The sequence below is a fragment of the Cnephaeus nilssonii genome (genome assembly GCF_951640355.1).
Source record: "Cnephaeus nilssonii genome assembly, chromosome: 13".
Taxonomy (NCBI): Eukaryota; Metazoa; Chordata; class Mammalia; order Chiroptera; family Vespertilionidae; genus Cnephaeus; species Cnephaeus nilssonii.
This window is the reverse complement of record NC_137084.1, coordinates 63,580,064-63,603,082: the sequence shown is the minus strand read 5'-3', so window position 1 is coordinate 63,603,082 and position 23,019 is coordinate 63,580,064. Positions and strand designations below refer to the sequence as shown.

At 39.8% G+C, this 23,019-nt stretch overlaps 1 pseudogene across 1 annotated transcript in view; it reads right to left on the bottom strand.

The window, feature by feature from the left end:
- LOC307110177 (small ribosomal subunit protein uS2-like) overlaps nucleotides 1-18,339 on the bottom strand; it is a 51,868-nt pseudogene extending 33,529 nt beyond the window's left edge. Inside the window, exon 1 of the transcript in view lies at nucleotides 18,170-18,339. The product of the transcript in view is annotated as a small ribosomal subunit protein uS2-like (transcript). The remainder of the gene's footprint in view (nucleotides 1-18,169) is intronic.
- Between the last annotated feature and the right edge of the window lie 4,680 nt (nucleotides 18,340-23,019).

The window sequence follows — 23,019 nt, the reverse complement described above, 5'->3', positions numbered from 1 at the left end:
TATAATGGTAGTAAAAATTCCCTAAGTGGCCTCACCTGTAGCATCCCCTGTCTCCCTCCATCCTGTGTTTTATTCTATAAAACCATATCTATATACCTTTCCTCCAGTTTCAGTACAATTCTGGCACTAACTGTCCAGAGTCAGACTAAAATTTCACAAGTTAAGTGTGCACAGGTCTCTGCAGGACTACTCTCATTTCAAACACCTGCCACAAGCTGGGATGTACCCAGGCCACCCAAATAGCGGACAACTAGCTACAAATTCAGAGGTTACTATTTTAGTAGACCGTTAGCATTAGCAGAGTAGGAACAATAGGCCAGGTGTGGAAGTTCACCAACTTGGAAAGCCCCAGATATCTTGCAATGGGCAAAACTGGGCGACCTTCCCTCCCCTAGCAAATCACTGGTCAAGTGGTTTAGACCCCCTCACCTTTCATATCACTGGTCATGTGATTGGGACTGTTCCCTGATCTTCCCTCCCCTGGTATGTTGCCATTCATGTGGTAGACCCCCTTAGAGGAGGAACAAGGGGGCTGGATAATAGCCTCATATTACTCCCATGCAAGCCTTTGCACAATAGCTCCCTTAAGCTATAAGGCCCTAGGACAATGAGGTTCTGACCTACATCAAATAATCTTAGGAACAAAGCCTCTGGTCTATTGACCACAGAGACAGAGTTTGATCAAATTGTAGATAACATTTAGGCCTCAGTTGTATTTCAGTTCCAAGTCCAGAAAAGCAGCAAGGCCAGGCAGGGGCAATGCCATGGCTGGCATCAGGACCACCTGCATAACTAACTAACCCCCCCGCCCCCCCGCCCCCGCACCCTGGTGCTGACCAATCAGTGCAGACCACAAACCTAGAAGAACACACCTGGAAAGCCATTGAATATTCTATTGTGATCCTCTCCTGGGACCTCATCTACGGTCCTCACCTTTGGAACGTTTATAAAAGCCCTCAAGACAAAGGATTCAGTAGTCTCTCTCTTTTTTTTCTCTCTTTCTCTATATCTCTCTCTGCCCCCCCCCCCCCACTCACCACACATGCACACACACACGCACACACACTCTGTGCCTTCCCTCCACCTTTCTACATTCAAGGCACATACTTTTGCTTTCTTTCTCCTAAGCTCCAAGCCCCCTGCCCTCCCCCCCTTTTTTTTTTTGCCTCTGTAACTGGTTTCCTGAGCCCATGCAGCCCAGCTGGCTCACTTCTTCTACCTCTGTGATTGTCTAAATAAACTTTTGCTTGTGTTTGAGTCCTTGGCTCTGAGTTCTTTCTTAGCCAAAGTCAAGGACCTAGGTCTAACATCTGCTGCCATTCACCATTAGCACCACTATTCCCTCAGGTTTGACAGTTCACTAAAATGATTCACAGATCTCAGGAGAATTCGATACTTAGGAATAGAGTCTTATTATAGCCAAAAGGATTCAAATAAGGACCAGACAAAAGAGGAAATGCATAAGGTAAGGTCTGGGTGGGACCCAAAAGCAAATCTTCTGTGTGCTCTTCCTGTGGAGTGAGGTTGCATCATGCTCACAGCACATTGATTTGTTACAATATTCAGGATGTTATTAACCAGGGAGGATTACCTGAGCTTTGAGGTTTTGTGTCCAGAGTTTTAATGGGGATCAAGAGGCACAAACTTTCAGTCATTAAAAATAATAATAATAATAAGTCATAGGGATAAAATGTACAGCATGAGGAATATAGTCAATAATATTATATTAACTTTGTATGGTGACAGACAATAACAGGACTTATTGTGATGATCCTTTCACAATATAAATGAAGATTAAACCACTGTGTTGTACACATGAAACTAACATTGTATGACAATTATACTCTGATAAAAAAGTGAAAAAATTCCCCTTCCAGTGTTCTCAGTGGTTAGAGCATCGTGCCATGGACCGAAGGGCTGTGGGTTCAATTCCTGGTCAAGGGCACATATCTGGGTTGCAGGTTCATCCCCAGCTTGGTAAGAATGTGTGAGGGAGGCAATCAATAGATGAATCTCTGTTTCTCTCTCTGTCTCTCTCTTTCCCTCCTTTCCTCCTTCCCTTCCACTCTCTTAAAAATCAATTGGGCCCTAGCTGGTTTGGCTCAGTGGATAGAGCATCGGCCTGTGGACCAAAGGGTCCTGGGTTCGATTCCAGTCAAGGGCACATGCCCAGGGTTGTGGGCTCGATCCCCAGGAGGCAGCCAATCAATGATTCTCTCTCATCATTGATGTTTCTATCTCTCTCTTCCTCTCCCTTCCTCTCTGAAATCAATAAAAATATATTTTAAATTGGAAAAATATCCTCAGGTGAGGATTAACAAAACAAACAAACAAAAAAAGTGAAAACAAACAAAAAAACAGTTTTTATTGGGATTTTATTACATAGTTCAGATTGATTGAACCATGGACTATGTGGCTCAATTTCCAGTTCTCCTTTCCTCCCCAGAAGTCAGGCTAATTTCACAGGGTGCATATCCAGCTTTCATCCTGGGTAATCCTATCAGCAAAACTCAGATGTTGTCCCAGGTATCACCATGAATAACAAAGACATCCCAACCACCTGGGAAACCAACTATTTAGTGGTCCCCTCCCAGGAACCAGGAGCAAAAGCCAGCCAAATTATTTATTAACAACACCAAATAAACTAAACCATATTCTTAGTCTTCTTACCCATTTCACTTTAGATAAAAAAAAATTACTTTTTTATCCCTGCATGTGGAAATACTACCATTCCTTCAAGTTCATCACAAATACCACTTTTTAAAATATATATATATATATATATACTAGCGTTCCTGTTGCAGGAAAAATCCTGCAATAGGGTTTCCTGCTGCACTCTACCCCGCCCCGCCTGCTCTCCTCCTTTCTCCCCCACCCCACCTTCTCCAGCAGCCCGCCTGCTTTTCTCCCTTCTCCACCAGCCCGCCTCCGCTCCTCCCTTCTCCCCTGCCCCGCCTTCTCCACCAGCTCGCCTGCTTTTCTCCCTTCTCCCCTGGCCCTGCCTCCACTCCTTCCTTCTCCTCCCCCCGGCTTTCTTGCTTCTCTGCAGCTTTGCTCCCTTCTGCAGCTCTTGGCTTCTTTCTATGCTGTCTTGATATGCAAATTAGCCGCCATCTTAATTGGGGTAATTTGCATACTCGTCCTGATTGGTTGGTGGGCGTGGCTTGGGCATAGTGAAGGTGTGGTCAATTTTCATATTTGTCTATTATTAGTTAGGATATACATTTTATTGATTTTTTAAGAAAGGAAGGCAGAGGGATAGAGAGTTAGAAACATCGATGAGAGAGAAACATCGATCAGCTGCCTCCTGCACACTCCCTACTGGATATGTGCCCGCAACCAAGGTACATGCCCTTGACCGGAATTGAAACTGGGACCCTTGAGTCCACAGGCTGATGCTCCATCCACTGAGCCAAACCGGTTAGAGCAATAGCAATACCACTTCTTTAGAAGGAATTATTTCAACTGTATACATTTTTAACTCTAACAGCTCTTATGTTGTGACTTTTATTATACTTGTTACACACAAAAAACATATTAAAGCTATGTCTTACACTAAATTACAGATTATTTTGTAAGTGGTATTCTATTCATCTTTGTTTTTCAATGTTCATCAAATGATTTTTCACATATTACCTGCTCAGATATTTAATAAAGTTACTTACTTTGATTTGACCATTACTTTTTGCCAGATACTGAAATAAGCAAAGAGAATATAAATAAATAAATAAATAAATAAATAAATAAATAAATAAATAATAATATTTTCTAACCCAAAGTTGCTTTTACTCCTGAATAGAGATAAATTATAGCGGAAGATGAAAACACTCTGATGATAGCTCTAGAAAGAAATCCTTCATGTGCAAGAAAAGAGTTAAAAATTGCTTCTTGGGCCAAACTGGCTTGGTTCACTGGTTGAGCATCGACCCATGAACCAGGAGGTCACAGTTCAATTCCCTGTCAGGGCACATGCCTAGGCTGTGGGGGACATGCAGGAGGCAGCCAATCAATGATTCTCTCTTATCATTGATGTTTCTATATTTCCCTCTCTCTTCCTCTCTGAAATCAATAAAAAGATATTGAAAATTACTTCTTGGAAATATGATCTGTAGTCTCAAATGTTTGTGGATCTTTCTCATTTGACACATAGTCTCCTATGTAGCTTCTGCAGTAATAGGAGAGTCATTATTCTTTTTCCATTAGAAAGCCCGGACCTAACCCACTTGGAAAACTGTCAACAAGGTGTAAGAAACACACAAGTTTAATCAGTTTCAGGACTAAACAGATTAAATGCTGGATAATTACAGGGCCTGACGAACAGTATCTATAGCTATATAGGATTCTAGGCCAAAAGTCTTAGCAAGTAATTGATTCCTTTTCCAACAAATATTATTATATCATTTTAGATTGCAACAATGATAAAGTCTCTCTAACTGTCTCTGACGGACCTGGTAAAGTGAAGTTTGCTGCTTCTTTGGCATGGTTAATATCTGGTACTAGAGGCCCGGTGCACGAAATTCATGCACGGGGGGCCCTCAACCCAACCTGCACCCTCTACAATCCAAGAGCTCTCAGCGGATGTCCTACTGATGGCTTAGACCCACTCCCCGTGGTTCTCTGCTCTCTGCGGGCCTGGAGGTTTCCATGCAGCCATGGAGATGAAGCCCCCATGCCCTGCTCTCCGCTTTCTGCCGGCCTCCCCATGTGCCATGTGAAGGAAGCCCCAATGCCCTGCAGTGTGCTCTGTCTGCCAGGCCTGGGGGCTTTGAGGACACCGACACACTAAGGAAGCCCCCATGCCCTGCTGTCTGGGCACTGTTTGCAGGGTCTGGGGCTTCCCCGCTGCTGTGGAAGCCGCCATTCCCTGCAGTCCCGTCGCGGCTCTGTTTGCAGGGCCTGGGGCTTCCACACTGCCGTGGAAGCCGCCATGCCCTGCTTTCCCGTCCTGGCTCTGTTTGCAGGGCCTGGGGCTTCCCCTCTGCCAGGGAAGCCTCCATGCCTGGCTGTCCCGGCTCTGACTGCCGTGTCTGGGGGTGGATCAAAAACCCCTCCGGAGGTGGATCCAGCTTCGCTGCTCCTGCCGACAGGCTGGACACTCCAGCAGTGGAGTGGAGCGGACTGGATGCTGCCATCTTGATCTTCTCAACAACAGCTGGATAGGCCACCCTGAGTCCCGCCCCACCAGCCTCCTGCCGGCCCAATCGTGGGCGTAGCGGAGTGATGCTTATTTGCATAGTACCCTTTTATTATGTAGGATTATTAGGAGGACAAGGTTTAAACATGGCTGCTATTTGAGAAGCATCCACTTGTTCCTTTTATTGGGCTTTGTAGGAAACACAGCTGGTAAAATCGTATTGGTTGTTTTTGTGTTGAATGAAATAAAACATGTGAAATATGATTTTTCTCAATTAGTGAAATAAGGTAATTTGTTTTTATATAACCTAATTGTGTCCTTTGTGATCAATATAATTATTTCCAATGTAACAAAAACATGAACTATGGTTTTTATTTTTTTAAGTAAAAATTGGTATCTGTAGGATCGTGAATATATTTCTTAAGCTTTCAGAGCCAGTTTTCTTATATGTATGTGTATGGTCAATTCTGCAAAGTCTGTGATTATAAATTGTGTTCCTGTTTATAAAAACACCTAGTGAGTTGCAAATATTTTATTATATAAATAAATTATATTAGCTCTCCTTACCACAATGTCTTGATCAAGGTAGGTATTGAATTTTCTTTTTAACATTCAAACATATCATTGTCATGTCAACATAGATTTTAAGAAATTGTGAACTTAAATACACATAGCTAATTAATTTAATTATCACCTTGTTATCTTTCTTCAGAAGAATGTACTCTAATTATTCACAGAACTAAGTATCATTCATACATCAAAAAAGAAATTGACTTAGATGAATCATTACATCAGGACTGAAAATAAAATCTCTTTACAGAGAAAAATGTTTTCATTCAGGCAAGCTGTGTGCAGCAGCTAATGGGGGTGGAATTCAGAGGAAAAAATCTGTAAGTTTAAAAATATCCTATATAATAAAAGCCTAATATGATAAGTGTCCAACTGTTCATTCAACCATTTGACTAGTCACTATGACACACACTGACCACCAAGGAGAAGATGCTCTGACCAGTAGGTTAGCTTGCTGCTGTGGGGACATGCCCTGGAGCCCTCTTACGGTCCCTCCCCAGCCAGCTGGCCCTGATGGGCCCTGATTGGGACTGGGTGAGACAGCCCTGATCAGCCTGATCGGCCCCAGTCGGGAATGGGAGAGATGGGCCAGACATGCCCTGGAGCCCTCCCATGGTCTCTTCCTGGCCCCGATCGTGCACCGGTGGGGTCCCTTGGCCTCACCTGTGCCCTCTCGCAATCTGGGACCCCTCGGGGGGCATGTCAGAGAGCCAGTTTCAGCCTGATTCCCTCAGGCCAGCCAAGGGACCCCACCAGTGCAGGAATCCATATACCGGGCCTCTAGTCTTTCTATAAAAATGGAAGAAGGGAGAGAATAGAAAAAATTCTCTCATGATGCAGTGTGCAATAACATTTGAGTCTGATAGTGAGAAAGGCTATGGAAATCAGTGAATAAAGAGAGTTTCCTGATTAATGGCATTCACATGGCTTTTGCAGACCCATCTGACATTTTTCTGTGTGAAGCATTCAATTTGAAATCAGGTTCGAACCAGAATCTATATAGTTGTGTGGTTCTTTTACTTTCTTGTTTTTATTCAGTGGCATAGATGAATTTAAGAAAGCCTGTATGAAATAGAGAAGCACTAAATAAAAACTGTAAGTCATTTTCAAGAACAATTTCAAAAACTTAGCTGCAGAAAAAAGAAATAAAGATGATACAGGATTCATTATTGTAAAAGCCCTGAATTTTTGTACGAATATTTATTTTGACATTATACATCTCAAAAATTTGCCTGAAGAAAATTAAAGGAATAGTATTATTTATTCTGTCATTTCAATCACAATAAAATGTTCTCATAGCTATAATCTTACCAAGAAAATCATTTACAAGTGTTGGGTATACAAGGAGAAAAATTCCACTTTCAGGTAGGAAAAAAATGGTAGTATATATCTAGTCTCACTGGTATTTATGATTTAAAACCTTGCCTAATATTCAACTTAAAAAAAAACTAAAATAAAAAAGACATCCTATTATGATAATGTCATATTGAGTCAATCCAAACCATCATTCCTATTACCATTTATTTTTTAGAAATTTGGTATTTTAGTAAGCAGATGTTTTTACATTGCAGGAACATCTGTCAATTAGTACTATTTTGTGCCTTTCTAATAATAATCTGTAGATAAATAATATTAGAATCAATATAGAAACTGCTATATATTCATTCCCACAGTACTCTGAAAAGATTTACTTTTTAGTAGAATTGTAAAGAATTTTTTCAAATTTCATGCTTCATTTTGTTTTTTATAAAAGTCTTAGGCTTTAATCAATCTATAATAATATGCTAATTAGACCAGATGTCTTTCTGGATAACCTTCCGGACAAAGCTGGGGCTGTGGAGGGAAGCCTCAGTCCTGGGTGCCTGCCGGCGGCTGGAGAGAAGCCCAGGTCCCAGGAGCCAGAGGGAAGCCGGTGCCAGCAGCAAGGGGAAGGAAGGCCTACTCTTGCACGAATTTCGTGCATCGGGCCTCTAGTTTTAATATAATGTATATAGACATTTTCCAAATTAAAAATCACTATAGCCCAGTCAGTGTGGCTCAGTTGGCCGAGTGTCATCCCATGCACCAACAAGTTGCAGGTTCGATTTCTAGACAGGGCACATGCTTGGATTTCAGTCTTGATCCCCAATAGGGGGGTGTGCAGGAAACAGCCAATCAATGTTTCTCTCTTCCTCTCCTTTTCTCTCTCTCTAAAAATCAATAAAGACATATTTTTAATAAAAGCACTGTAACTTCCCTCCCACATATCCTATATCCTTAAGATGGAATTGTTTAAAATGTTAAAACATTATGAAACTAGATGGAAATTTGATAAATCATATAAGAAAATTTGGCAATTGAGAATTATACATTTGTAGTATTTTAAAAATTAGTAATATATAGACAATAAAATGGTCAAGTGTTTTAATTTTAATAACAATATATATGAATTTAAAATCTTTGAGAATCCTACATGTTTATTCTTTGTAAACCTTTTTAATCTGAAATCAATTATATATCTTGAATTTTCTTTCCTAAGGGTCAATTTATTCAGGTCTAGAAAACAGATTATTTATTTTCTGAGGAAGATAAGATCTTGGATATTTAAAAAAGTAATAAAGTATCCTTTAGTATTTAGATTCACATGTTCTTAACTTTAGTGTACACAATTTCCAAAAAGAACAGTAACTTTTTGCAGCCATGAATTGGTTTATTATGTTTCTGGTATTTATATATGTTTGTGGATAGTGTGGGGGAAGGAATTGAATGAGAGAGGTGAAAGCCTTATGAAATGTGACTAGTTTGAAAAAAATCTGTGAAGGAATTTTGACAAGTTTCCTATTGTTAATCTTCAAACAGGATTGAGAACTACATAGTACAATTAATTTTTCAGTGCTTTTATTTTGAAGATTAGAATATCAATCTGCTCTGTTTTATTATGTATATAATACATATATGTATAATATATATATATATATATGTGTGTGTGTGTGTATGTGTGTATGTTTATGTGTGTGTTTTGTAAGAGAACCTGAATAGTGTTTTGATCATATGTTCAAGCCTGGAATCATACCATGTGGGTTTGCATGGAAAACATTGGAAGGTTATTATTCTGGTGACTTGTTCTTTGCCTGATGTTGATACAATTGTGTCAGGGAGCTACTTAGCTTTCTTCCTTTGACTTCACTATGGCTCAGAGGTTCAGATGTGGCTAGAGGTGACAGTTTTGAGAATTGACAGTTCTGGAGCTGTATGTTAATGCACTTTACTAGCAGAATTACAAGGAGACTTGGATTCCCAGAACTGCATTTCTCTTATGTTAAAGTTAGGGCAATCATTGGGCAAGAATGGAACTTTAAAAATTGGAGATACATGGGCAAATTTATAGAAAGAAAATTTTAACTCTGATTTTCTCCTGAGACTCTTTGCCATTAGAAGCAGAGCTGCTTTTCTGCTTGAGTAGGTGGATTTTCATTTGTCTGAAGAAACTATAATGACCAGACATGAGGTAGTAACTTTACTAGAGATGCCAGTCTTCCCTTAAACTCCACCCTCACCATCTCTCCTTTACCTATAATCATTCTAAAAAGGTTATTCACACTGCACTCCAAGAACCACCAGCACGGATGTTCAGTTGTGTTCTTTCTAAGTCCCCAACCACATGTACTGTTTTAAATTCTGTCTACTGGAAGGATTCCTTTTCAACACTGTCTGTAATACAAACCCTGAGTGGGATTGTAATGCTACTGCTATTTGCTTTTGGTAACGCAAGCATATTGTGCAGAACCCTTAGTTAATTAACCCAATTTTTTATTTTTCAAATAGGAATAATGAACACCTCAGGAGACCATAGATGTAGACTGAGATACATCAATATTGCAGGAGAAGCAGACATATAAATTGGAGTCCCTTGCTAATGCAAATTATGTGTACCTTCTGGAACTGTGCAAGCCAGATCTTGTGTATATCATTTTACTCAATGACAGAGTAATACTTTGTCTCCCCGACTTTATGGCCGGGTGTGCCAGATTATACCAAATTCATGATGTGTAGCTCAGGTTACATACAATCTTGACGATCAATGGCCAAGCATTTAGTGCTGGCTAGAGTCAAAAACACATTTTCAGAAAGAGAATAGTTATCCGCCCAGGGTAGAATCACTTTGCTTAAAAATTCTAAAGGTCTGTACCATTATTCACTTACAGCAACCTGACAAAAGTTCCATACAGCCTTGCTGTCTCATCGTTAGTTTTGCTGAGTCATATAACTCAAGAAGTTTGCTTGGCAATCATGAGCTATTGCAGTCTTCTCTTTGTTTCACTCTCCACCCCCAAAAATGTTTTTTATGTCATTAAACTAAGGAGAAAATGAAGGGACTACTTTGCTTTCTGGATTGATTATTCTTGGAAATCAAGGTTGAATGAGTTGTTTCTGCATAATGGAGAGAAAGTTATGTGTCCAGACCTTAGGACATCCTTTGGAGATCTGTTTGGTATATTCATATCTATGCAAATGCTAAATGGACACAAACCACCCACTGTATGCAAAACTAAAAATTTCCCAGGACTTTCAGTAAGGATTCTCCTGAGAAACAGAAAAGTGGAATATAGTTTTGAGAGTTGACAGTTTTGAGAGTTGACAGTTCTGGAACTGACTAGGAGATTATAAAGTTGAGAAGTCCGATGATCTGTCATCTGTAAGCCAGAGACCCAGGAAAGCCATCTTTTTGGAGGTGATAAATAAGTTTATGGCCTTGATTATAGTGTTGGTTTTATGAGTGTATACCCATCTCCAAACACATCAAATTGTATACATTAAATATGCACAGCTTTTTACATTCCAATTATATTTCAAGATAATGATTAAAAAATAAATTTCAGACCAAAATCAAATACCTGAGAACCAGAAGCACCAGTGGTATAACTCCCAGTCCCAGGGCAGGAGAAGATACAAGTTATAAATTTAGTCTATGGCCATATATGGCAGGCAAAATTCTAAGTATGGGAAAAACTGTGAATATGATGGGTTTTAGTCCCATGATTTCATTACATTAACTGTGTTTCAGTTAATTTAAAGGAATATTATTCTGAATGTTTCTCATTCAATAAGAGAAAACTCTTGAAAGGTTGGCTAAACTCTTCTTTGGGAAGAATACTTCCCCTGGCCTTGAAGAAGTCAGGTGTTAGTGTTGTACAGAGGCTAAGTTGGTAAGGCATGTGGGTGGCATCTAAGAACAGAGTATTCTCCAGTCCAACAGCCAAGAATGTGGAGACCTCAGTCTTACAATCAGAGGTAACTAAATACTGCCAACATCCAGCATCCTAGGTTTGGAGCAGGACCCAGAGCTCCAGAAAGAAGTCCAGCTTGGATGACATATTGAGTTTAGGCTTGTGAGACCCTGAACAAAGGACCCAGTTATGTTATGCCCAGTATATGATGACAGGATTATTAAATAATAAATGGATTCTATTTTTTAAAATATATTTGTATTGATTTTTATTGATTTCAGAAAGGAAGGAAGAGGGATAGAGAGAGAGATAGAAACATCAATGATGAGAGAGAATCATGGATCAGCTGCCTTCTACACACCCCACATTGGGGATCAAGCCTGCAACTCAGGCATGTGCCTTGACCAGGAATCAAACAGTGACCTCCTGGTTTAAGGATTGATGCTCAACCACTGAGCCATGCTAGCCAGGCAAGTGGATCCTATTTTAAGCCCCTAAATATGTGGTAATTTATTTTTCAGTAATAGAAAATTAATGCACAGTGTGATGAATTATGGAAGTGAAGTCAGGTTTTGCATGTCTTCCTTATATTTATGTCAGTTTATTTTTATGTTTGTGTATATCATTCCCACCCATTCCTCATATAGCATATGTTAATATTCTCTCTATTAAGTTGCCAGATAGCAAAGACAGAATAAATCAGTTTGGGTTGGAATAAATAGTACACAATAATTGCTAAAGTCCCATGTGGGTCATTATATATTCTCTTTGAATATAAGTAACATGTATTTTTATACAAGTACAGTAAAGCCCTGTTAAGTGGAGACAGCGTTTTATATTCCTTCATTTGGAACTTAATTATTGTATGAATGACAAATTGAAATGGTAGACAGTAGTGGATGTTGCTAATCAACATGATTGGACTTGAGAACAAGTACCTTCAATCCCTTTCTCTTTAAGGCTTAGGAATAGAGTTATCCAACAGAGGAACTTAAGTAGTGTATGGGAGGTAGAAGTGAGGAGTAGACACTATTATCAAAAGGTTATAATGATAAAATATGTAGGTGGACAATCACAGATTCACACAGCTGGTCCCAGCTAATTTCCTCTCCTCTGCTCTTCATTCAGCTCATCTTCTCAACTGTTGTCTCTGCTGATAAACTCCATTTCCAGATGCTTGAGTGGAGATCACAGATAATTTAACTTTATAGAGGTAACCATTGCAGACTTCTCTGAATGAGAAGTCTCACTTGGGTGATCTGACATGCTTTGCTTATCAGATTTTCCTTACAAATTCTGAGTTGATATCCTGTGGGCTAGTCAGTCACCCTTGCTCTGATGTTACAACATCCTATTCATACCTTCCCATCTCCAACAACTTCCATATTTGTGTAAGGTCTAATTACTATACAAAATATCTTATTATACTAACAATCATAGGAGCGCAGCTTCTCTGACACAACCATGACTCAGAGTGTCATTAGAAGGGGCTTACTTAAATATTTTCACTCTCCTAATGAAGAAAAACAATGGAATTTCAGATTAACCACTTGTAGGTGCTCAATGAAGGTCTTAAAGAGATACTATTCCATTTTAAATAGTGCTACCCCAATTCATTGCTTTGATTATTTAATAAAATGTTGCCCCCCTTGTGTCTGTGGTCATTTAAGAGAATAGAAGAATCGCAGTGTTAGCTGACAGTGATACCTGCACAAAAGAAAAATGCACAAGAGACAAAATAAATATAGAAAATGCTGCAGAAATGTTAGTCTCAAGTCTGAAAGAACAAGAAGAAACATCTGCAACACACTACTTTTCGAAGGCCACCCACAAACATTTCATGATAGCCTTGCTATATTTTATTTTGTACTAGTTATTTGTGAATATCCCATATCTTTCTAACTAAATTATCAGCTTTTATATGCCTCAAAGAAAGAATGTGATATACATATCTTTCTATTGGCTTAACCGCCTGCTCACTGTTCTGATTCACACCAAGCATCTAAGGCTGTATCTTGCACAGAGTAACTCTAGTGAGCACACGAGAACACACTCCTGTAGATATCTATTCCTCTCCTATGCCATAGGGTCCTTCTGCGGCTAGCAATCACCTGATTCGAGTTTTCTTGTTATATTGCTTGTGTATATGCATGTGTGTGTATCTATATGTGTGTGTATTTGTGAGAGAAAGAGATCGTGAGAGAGCTATGGATGATGCTATAACATAATTTGGAAAGCTTTGCCTAAGCTTTTCTCTAAAAAGCTTAGAGGTAGCTAGCTAGTTATTAATAAAGGAAGGGAGCAAATGGAATCAGACATTAAGCCTAATAAACTAGGGAGCTGAATTGGATATTAAGCCTGATTTACGAGGAAGCTATAACATTCACAGGCTCCCCAGGGGACTGTAGCATCCTCTACTGAAGAGACTTAATCCCCTGCAATCTCCTAGCAGGCAGGAAGCATCCCTTTCCAATCTCCCCAGGGGGACAACCAGCCCAGGAGCAAGTATTACGGGAGACAGGAATAAAACCTGGGTGGGTGGTGGTGGGGGGGGGTTCCTTTGCTAGGTATATGCACAATAGAAACCAAGATGGTGCAGTGGGAGGTGAGTGTATGTGTAGTGAAAACCAGATAACAAGCAGAACTTTGAAGCATGCACAATAGGAGCCAAAATGGTGACATAAAGAGGTAGAGCCTAACCTGGGAACATTTGAGGAAAGAACCATATTGAATAAGGATACAAAACCCATAAAGATCTAGGAAAAGGATCGGTTAGGGGGAGGGCCCAGCACAAGCCTGGGAAAATCCAGGAAGTAGGTTAGATAATTTGAAAGAAATCTTGCTTATTCCCCCAAACCAAGAAAATATATGGAGGGCTATCAAGGATCTTGGAGCAGTTGCTACTAGAGCCTGTAGGACCTCAACATCCCCAAGGGTGTATTATTACCTCCACTGCCATAAATCTTACCACAGTGCTTAAATTCCTCCCACACATGTGCCCTTTGAAATTCCACCGAAGAACCCGTTTTCACTAGCAACAGTCACACCTATGTGAATCAATAAAGTATCTTCTCTTTATGCAGTTTATTTATATTTTCTAACTCGCCCTCCAGTTCTGTCCAACATGAACAGAGTTATTAGAAGTGCGAAGTTACAAGTGATGACTTCTAAACTACAGAATTAACTGGATGAATTTGATTTGACAATTTTACAGTATTTATTTGTGAAAAATTATATCAGAATTTAGACTATGCATCTATGGCATAGAAAGGTTTAGATGTTTTGTTGAAAAATTAGTCTTGAACTCTTTCCTACCTGTTTTTTCACCTGCAATTGAATGTTTCAAAGAAGTTTTAGGCTTCTTTGAGACTAAGCCTTTCTAGAGAAGAGAAGGAAGCAGTGTGATACTGCTTTTGATAATTGGAACACATTATGCCTACAATCAAAGATCTGAAATTGCAGAATTTAATTGTTTAAGATAACCATATCCTCACAGAAACATGAGTCTGCATTTCAGGCAAAATTTAGTGTGAACAAGGGAAACGGAAATATGAACTGGAGACACAGGATGAGCAAAACAAATGCTAAATTTAATTCTCCAACTGGAAGACATTATTAAAGTAGGGGAAATGGTACTTCTTACTATTGTAGCCCGTGGCAAGATCGGATCTATTAGGCTAAGGGTTTTGGACATGTGCACACCTAAAGACTTGTTTCTAAGGGACAGAAATCTCATCATCAGTTTCCAAATTCAAGATCTGTGACTCCACTCAATCTCTGACTGGTTACAGCATCTGAAATAAGCAAAAACAAAGCCAAACACAGGCTTTCTGTTTTCCAGAGATATATTACCAGAGGAAGGCTTGTAAATGGGTCATTATTAACGTTGAGTCCTTAAAGCATCCTTATTAGTACACTTAGGCCGTAGACAGAAAACTCTGAATACCTCCCTGAAGAGAAACCCACCTCCCTGCTTATCTCAGATTAGTTCATGGTGCACCATAGATAAGATTTCTCAGTTATCCAAAGTGAGAATCTAATAGGAGGACCTTCACTACCTAGGAAGAAAATTCTTATTGAACCTGGCCTCAAAAATATGGTGTATGTTAAAATTATTAAATGCCTTATATTTCTTTCTCCCCTAAATTCTTCTTCTTCACCATGGCATATTGACTATGGATCATGGTTAAATTCTTTATTTAATCATAGATTGCAGATTGTTGAAAAGGGGTCACCACAGAATTAAAGGTGTACCTTGGGCCCACTATGTTATAATCTTAGAATGAGGTAACTAGTGAGAACTTTGATTAGATTCTGTTGTACAGATGGCAAGATAGTTTCTAGTTTTATATAGGATAGTCATATTATGGTAACATGAATGTATTGGAATAAGTGTATCCTATATGAGTGACGAACAATACAAGGATTTTATATTCTGCACTTTGAGCTCTATTATAGCTATTTTATCTATCCTGTGAAGAGATTATCCACAATGACTGAAGTTAGGCCAAACTATACAGAGCTTCTATATGGACAAAGGCTACTTGTTAAAGGAGATAAGCCCCTGAATACAGTTCTATCGGAAGGCAGGTCCTTTCTTAGAAAATTATGAGCCAATAAATTGTACTTGTTAAGAGTACTTTTCATTCTCATGGTTAAATATTATGTTGCATAAATAAATTGCAAATCATCCTTAAGATATTAGAACAAGTGTGGATAGGACCATATATACTGGCTCAGAGGCAAGGAATCCAGTGAAATACTTTTTGATGCAGTAGCTGGCGTGACCTTGGGTGGTGGTCTACTTTGGGAAAGGACCAAGTACACGTTCTGCTCGCTGAGTAATCAGAAGCAATTGCTATAGTCAGAAAGACGGATTATAATGGCTGGCCTGTCCTTAGCGACATGTTCATCCTTAGGGAGCTGAAGACTGATACTAGACACATTTGCTTAGTGTCTGCGGAGTTTTTTACATCTGCACCTGAAAGTCTTGATTAATATAATATGAAAATTAAAAAAAAAATTAAATAGGTTTCTTACTATGAAGTGTACCAAATTCTACAAGAGCCTTTCACTATTGCTATACTTTCAATAAATGAATGAATCCATTGAATTCTAAATGAAGAAGTGACTGAAGAAGATATTTCTCATTTCAATAAAGAGTTTAAAAATAAATGAGAACCACTAGCTGTGGAATGACCTAAAATGTAAATGAAGAGGCTACACCTAGGACATCAGAGGCAAGCATTAAAGTATACTGGCTTCGTTTAAGAAAGGGAGTTGGGAACCAAAGCCTAGGAATGATGCCTATTAAGATTTTAGCTGAAGGGAACATTTATCTTCCCCCAGTGATGTACAAAAATGTGTACTTGTACTCATTAATTAATAAGTAGAGCTTTATTTTTTATAATGAGTGATTTCTTTGCCTGTAGTCTTTCAGGAAATATGACTTGTCTGCATATTTATTACTGAAATATTTTTCAGATTAATATAGAGAGAATTTATATGTTTTAATTTAATTTATAGGTTTATAGTAAATGATTTGGGTTAGTTTACCAGTTAACCACATACACACATACACACACATACACACAGTCAAGAGATAATCTCGTTTTAAAAATCTGTAATTTTGTAGCAACGCAGCTACTTAACCCCACTACTAGTACTAAATAATACTAGTGGCCCGGTGCATGAAATCCGTGCACATTAAAAGGGGATTAATTAGAGGAAATATTTTAATATTGCTATTTGCCCTTTATAATAGAAGTGTCAGAGATGAAAGAAAATTAGTAAAATGTATATGAAAATCTTCCACCTGTCAGAGTCTGGGGCTCACCACGGGATCCAGAGTCAAATCCCCGCCCACCCACATGTGCCTCAAAATCACGTGAGACCCAGACACAGCCTGCCGTCCCCCCATTGGGCTAGATCCAGACCTGGGTGGTCCTACCCTTTTGAAGCCCCATCGGGCAGGGGGCGCAGCCTCAGGTTCCCTGGCCCAGTGCCGGGGCGGGGGCCATGACCTGCAATCCCCTGTCAAGCCCCGACAGGTGGGGGGGGGCATGCCTTGAGGTTCCTGTCAAGCCCCACTGGGCTGGGGGAGTGGCCTGAGGTCCTCTTGCCCAGCACTGGGGCAGGGAGTGCATCTTGAGGTCCCCTGTCAAGCCCCGCTGGGCAGGGGGCACGGCCTGAGATCCCCCAGCCTGGCTCTTGGGCAGGGGGCATGGCCTGAGGTCCCCCGGCCTGTCACCAAGGTTGGGGGCGTGGCCTGAGGTCCCCTGTCAAGCCCCACAGGGGTGGGGGCACAGCCTCAGGTCCCTGCTGATTGCTCATTAAGGCTCGTTACAGAAACTTGCCCTCCGCCTTGGGTGCAGCCATCTTGGGTTACGGAAACCCCTCCTCCCCAGCCTCTGCTGTGGGTGCCACCATCTTTGTGGCAGAGTGACGGTCAATGTGCATATTCCCTCTTTATTATATAGGATTAGCTGTGGTCCTCACTGTGTCAGGTAGTGTACTTTATGTGTTTTGAAGTTTATCTTAAACATCCTAGTGATTGGGTATTTTTACTATTCCTGTTATTGAAGAAATAGGGGTGATCCTCTTCCCCACTGGGAGCTAGGGCTGGGGGTCCCTACAATATCTTGAGAAAAAGAATTTTCTGGGACTCACTTGGGAGGATGAGTGATTTTTATTTACGGAATTATACCCCTGGGTTTCCAAAGTCCTATTCATCTTATTCCAGTCGTGGAAAGAATGGAGCTGGGCTTTCAGTGGAACTAGAAGCAAAGCCAGGGTCCAGAGTTTTCTTCCATGTTGGAGCCAAGTCCAGTCCAGCTTCAGGCTGCTTGCAGTCCATTAGTCCATTTCATGTGGGGTCTGCACGGCCATGGGCCACGTGGGAAAATGCCAGGAAGCAGGGTCCAGAGAGCGCTGCAAGCTGGGAGTGAAGCCCAACACACCTAAAAGAACCAAGAGAGAGAACGTTGATTCGGGAATGAAAGATCCCAGATTCCCATGTGCTTGCAGTGGCCATACCCATTCTGGCCAAGGACCTGTTCTTGTTACCATTGTAATAAATGGGTTGTTTATTATTGGGAAGGGAGTAAAGGGAAGGCCGGATAGTATAGGTATGCCATTTGTACAGTTTTGTAGAAAACTAACAGTCTCCACGTCTGTTCGCTGCAGATGGAGGGGGGGGAAGGGACTGAACAATGGGCACAGGCCCAGTAAGATCTGAGTGACATGGGAAGGTGCTTACCAGTTAGTCACATCTGGAAACAGGTCATTGGCCATAGTAGGCATGTAGGCATGGCCACTGCAAGCACAGGAAGTCTTGAACTCAGGAACAGAGGGAGTTCTCTCTCTTGGCTCTCTTGCACACATGGCTCTCTTATTGCAGCGGGCACACTCCCCTGCATTTGCCCACATGACCCACAGCCATGTGGACCCCAGATACAATGGACTGATGGACTAAAATCAGCTTAATGCTGTGCCGGACTTAACTCCTTCATGGAGCAGAACCTCTGGACACTGGCTTTGCTTCTAGCTCTGCTGATTCCCCAGCTGCATATTTTCCAGGACTAGATGAAGGGAAATGGGACTTTACACACAGAGGGATATAATTTCACACAAATACACTTTCCTACTACATCTCATTCTCCCATGCCAGTCTTAGAAAATTCTGTTTCTCAAGATGTCCCAAGAACCCTACTTCCACTAGCATCAGACAAATCCCACCCATGCAATCCTCTAATGACATTCCCAGGTGTGACTGACAGACAACTACCTTCCTGATGTCACCACAACTTACTGTGCATGCGTCTCTCTTCCCTTTGTCTAGTCCCCTGGGCAGTGTAAAATTTTAGCTTCCTGGAGAAGATGTCCAAATGACATGGCTGTAATATTTGGCCTTTCCTGTGTTCTTTTTCTGTTATTAATAACTAGTAATTGTAATGGTATCATTCCTACTCAATACATAAGACTGAGGCCTAAGAGAGGGAAAACAATGTTGAGAGAAAATTCTTCATCAGACTCACCTTTTTTTCAAAGCTGTGAGAAATACTGATGGACTTTGTTTCAGATTACATTTGCCTTAAAAGAGACAGTATCTCCCACTGGAGCAGAGGGCAGCTATATTTCCTCCCTAGAATAATAAACATAATGTCTCCCTCTGGGGAAAGCTTGGGCAGGTTTTCATAGCTCATTATAAAAGAGCGGGGATTTCTAAACTTTGTCATTCTTGTCTCAGATGCAAATCTATTGGGTTTGCTAAATGAATCTAGGCCCACCTGTGTCTCCACCATGGAACTGGGAGGCATAAAGTAATGGTGTTTCCATGAAGCTCATGCTACTCACTACACCATGGGACATAAAGACTTTTGTCTTTGACCTGGAATCTTGTGTCTTTTGACAGTGTTGCGGAGGAACAGTGAGATAGCAGGCTAACTTCTTAGTTTGAAAGTAGGGTAGGATCCCAGACCCTTCATAATTCTTGTCAAGCAACATGCTTAAGACTACCCAGCTACAGTCCACCAGAGAGCCAAATCTTATTACCAGAAGCAACTGTCTCTGGATCCCCTTTTTTATTTAATAATTGTATTGCATTGGCTCCTATACCAGGTACAGAATATTAATATAGAAATATATTAGTATATTAAAGTTAAATTGTATGAATAAACAATTATATGAAAACGATATTATTTTTACTTTTACTTACAATTCCACCTCAGAAGAACAACAATAACAAAACAAAAAAAGAAATATAAATCTAAGCTTTCAGAAAATCCTATATTGCCTTTAAGAGGATATGAAACAAAGACATAGTTTTAAAAAAACAATTTTTTTTCTAGAATAGCATTTTGAGAATGTATCTTTCAATTTGGTGGCTAGCGTTGTAAAGTTTGAAAAAGGGGGAGCCAAAACGAGTTTTTGAGATGTATAATAAATTGTCTGATTTAGTTAAATAATGAGTTTACTAAGAAAAAGAAATGGTATCTACAGTAACTGAAATACTTTATAATCTAGGTGTTTGCTTTATAAATATTTTGTCCAACTGAAAATTTATATGTATACATATTTTCTATAATCCCATTTTGGTATTATGTATATATACAAACACAATGAGAAATATTTTATTCCAGTTTTAATATGCAAAAATAGTTTAAAATTTGCAAGAATATGACTTAGATAACATCAGCATGCATGGTGAACTGAGGACCTCCAAAAATTATCTCCTTCTCTGGTGAATTCTACCAAATGTTTACAGAGGAAGTAACAACAGTATTTCATAATTCTTCCCCTCAAAAAAACAGAACATAGAGGAATTTATTATCCACTCTATAAAACAAGTGGTAACCTAATATCAAAACTACTTAAAGATATCACAGGAAAAAAATTACAGCCAACATTCTTTATGAATTTACTAGAGGCCCAATACACGAAGATTCGTGCAAGAATGGGCTTTCCTTCCCCTGGCTGCCGGCACCACCTTTGCTCCAGCTGGAGACTCCTTTCTACCTTCCCTCCGGCCCAGAGCCACCTTTCCACCTTCCCACGCTGCCCAGAGGCCCGGAGCTGCTAGGGTGGTGTGGAACGCCTGCTTCATCGCCATGGTGACGACGCAAGCGTCCCGCCCCCGGCCACTTGGTGCCTGCGTACACAAATTAACCTGCCATCTTTGTTGGGTTAATTTGTATACTCACTCCTAATTGGCTGGTAGGTGTTGCAAAGGTACGGTTAATTTGCATCTTTCTCTTTTATTAGTATAGATGTATAAAAATATGCAATAAGATGGTTGCAAATTGAATATGGAAACCTACAGAAAGAATTATAAACTATGACTAAATGGTATTTGTTCCAGTAAGGTATAGTAGTTTTAATATACAAAACAATTAGGGTCAAAGAAGATTTTTGAGAAGATGGCAGAGTAGAAAATATCAGAAATCTCTATCTCCAATTAAACAACAATTTCACTGGTAGAATCTGTCTGATGTAGCTAACTCTGGAGTCTATTGAAGTCCTATACTTTTTCAAAGAAGGCTTATATGGTTAAGTGAGGTTAATTTTACCTCTTAATACTATAGCAGCTATACATCACCCCCCCTCCCCTGCCATGTGGCATGCAGCTGTCATGTGTTCCTGGAGCAGCTTGCACAGATATTACTGGATCCAGGGTGGGAAAAAAAAGATCCTATCCTCCAAATATCAGATACCCATACTCTGTTGATTGCTGCTTCTGATCACAGAGGTGCAGACAAATAGTTGGGTGGCTATTGTTGTTATACCTCCCCCCATTATTGAAAGCTCCTCCTCCAACTGAGGTGACTCCCAGGAGATTTAGAGGCTGGCACCCTTGCCCATCAATTCATTTTTCTCTTATCCCCCTTTTGGGAGCCAGACATTAACTAATGAGACATTAAAAAAACAACTGCATATATGGAGGGAATTAGAAAGTAACCACAAATGACAAGGGAAAGGCTCATAAAAGACCTGAGATGCACTTAAGTTTACACTTAAGGCTGACTGGCATGGAGACTGCAATAATCCAAAAAGTGAAAACAATTTTTAAAAAATCAGTAAACCCTGGGAAAGGGGAAGAATCTGATTACCAAATTATTTTATTCAAATGTCTAGTTTTCAACAACAACAAAAAAAAAACACACACTATTCACTCAATGATAAAAGAAAGTAGAGGAAATAAATAAATCAAGTAAAATAAATCAATCAACAGAAACTTACTGAAAAAGACTTGATTGTCAGGAACAAAACAATGGTGTCTACCAACTCAACTTCTATTCAACACTAAACTGGAAGATCTAAGTAAAGCAATAAGACAAAATTGTATTTTTTAAAAACCAAAATAATAATTTAGGCATTTTAAAGAAAAATTTTTATTTTTCAGAGATTCTGTTATATTATACTCAGAATACAAAAGAATCTATAATAAAATTATTAAATCAAGAAGAGTTTAATGTTTGCTATATATATTAAAACATCAATTAGAATTTTATTTTGTACTCTATCAACAGAAGTATATTAAATTTTACATAATTTAAAAGCTATAAACTTTTTAGAATAAATATAATTAAAATATTTATAAAGCAATTCCAAATTAAATGGAGAGATATAGTGGAGTCATTATTTAGAAAGATTCTATTTTTCTAATGATGTCTATTTTGCTTATATTAACTTATACATTCAGTGAAATTTCATTCAAATTCTAAAATTATTATTTGTGACACAACTTTGCAATCTTTTTCTATTTTTTTAATGGAAGATCAAAGAACTAAGAGCAAGAAGACCTATTACATAGCAATGATGGGTAGTGCCTTGTGGTTTTGTAACAGAATACAGACCAAGTAAAACCTATGGGACAAAATAGACAGCCCAGAACACAACATATGCATAAATGAAACTTAATAGAGCAGTGGTAGCCACATAAATCAGTGGAGAGGAGAGGGCCTAGTTGATGAATAGTGCTGAAACAATGATTTTACATATACATATACATACACACACACACAGAGGCACATATATATATATATATACACAGAACTATAAGAAACATTAGGAGCAATAAAAACTTCCAATTGCATTAACATTTCTTATGCAGTCTCTACTTTTATGGCTTCTAGGTATTTTTTTTTTTGGTCTTATTTAATAAATCCTTATAAATCATAACAGGATATAGGTAAACTAGGGACCTGGTGCATGAAATTCGTGTAGTAGGTGGGGAGGTCCCTCAGCCCAGCCTTCCCCTCTCAATCCGGGAGCCTGCAGGGGATGTCCTACTGGACTTAGGCCCGCTCCCCCTGGGGAACTGCTGGCTGCTGCAGTTGCCAAGGTGTTTCCATGAACACGGACTCCAGTCCCTTCACCACAAAATAATGTTTGTGCTCACTCCAGGACTGCTTAAGCTGTGCCTCAGTGGCTTAGGCAAGCCCACCTGTCTGTGCCACCACCCTCCAGCTCCTGCCTGTGCATGCCTCCATCAGGAGTAGCCTCCACCTCCGAGGAAGAGTGATGTTAGCGCTGGGCAGGCCTGCGCACGCCTCCACTGGGAGTAGAGGTCCCCGCCCCCATCCCTGCCCACCAGCTCCTATGCGCACG